Consider the following 1,318-nt stretch of genomic DNA (forward strand, 5'->3'; position numbering starts at 1 on the left):
ATATCAAGAGATGATATCCAAGTTTTACTATAGAAAAGAATGACTCTAAAGGCCCTTATTACTTACCAAACCATAACTGAGAAGCAGAATCAGGTTGAATTTGTTTATTTTTTAACTAATTTGCAAATTATTAGTCTTCTTTACTTGTCTTCACTGCTTGAAAGCATAAATGGGCACCAAACAAATAGATGTAAAGATTGCCCTGACTGTGGACTTGTAATTGGGCCATTAATAAGAACTAAGTGCCAGTGTGCACTTTTCCTGAGAAAATATGATAAGGGTGGCACAGAAAATCTGGCATCCTTATAGTCCCATTATTGGGGCCAGAAAAATCTTGGCTGAATTGAAGCAGAAAAACAATTTACCACATCACCAATTGAAACAGGATGTTTCAGTTCATCCAAAGTCTACTTACTGTACATTTGACTCTCTTCTCCAAGAGGCTTAGAAATCGTTCACGGTCAGATAACTAGTTATCCAAAGATAGAGCAACAAGCACAACGTAGGCAAGGTAGATTCTTGTACTGATTTAACTCCAGCCTATCACGGTCGAGCTACTCAATTTCTAAGGGAGTAAAAAGATAAGGAATAAGCTTTATGGACCAGAAACTTAGTTTATACTTTAAAAAGGAGTAGGTTCAAGGCATGAAAAATCCTGATTAAATAAAAGATGCTCTCTGTATATTATCCCACTCTCTCAAAATATTTTTGATAATTTTGGAAGGGAAATGTCTTTTCTCCTAAAATTCAACATGCTAAAGTATCTCTAACACATACCCCTTGGATATTGTTCTTTAGAAATACCTGTTTATGGTTTTATGAAGGTCAAAACACTTTATATCTGTGTTGAATAATGTACTTAATCTTAATAAAACTGAAAGAATGTTAGCAATTAAATGTTGAAACAAAAGGAAGTAGATCTGAACACTTGGTCTTTACTTGAAAGGCTTTCTGAAGAGGCTGATCAATGGAAAGATATTCAAGTATGGAAATCAATCCAGCTGTCAGGATAGTTTCACCCTTGTCCTTTAGAAAAGGTTAATAAGAATTTATTATTTATGGGCCCAAACTTATGGTTCCAAATGAAATGTGAGTAATAGTAGTAAGCCAGGTATATCATTTGAGAAGTAAAGTGATGGCACAAGGTTATTTCCAGAGCAGTAAATGACTATTACCTCATTCTAGTGCAATACAGACGTGGAAAACACTTTCCTCACCTGATGTAAGAAAGTCAAATCATAGTTTCTCTGAGATAACCCTGAAGCATTCAGCTTCTCTGTCTTATCAGTGGGCATCTAGACAGATGGAGAGCAGCAGA

Source organism: Trichechus manatus, unplaced genomic scaffold (assembly GCF_000243295.1).
Source record: "Trichechus manatus latirostris isolate Lorelei unplaced genomic scaffold, TriManLat1.0 scaffold00242, whole genome shotgun sequence".
In the NCBI taxonomy this organism is placed as follows: Eukaryota; Metazoa; Chordata; class Mammalia; order Sirenia; family Trichechidae; genus Trichechus; species Trichechus manatus.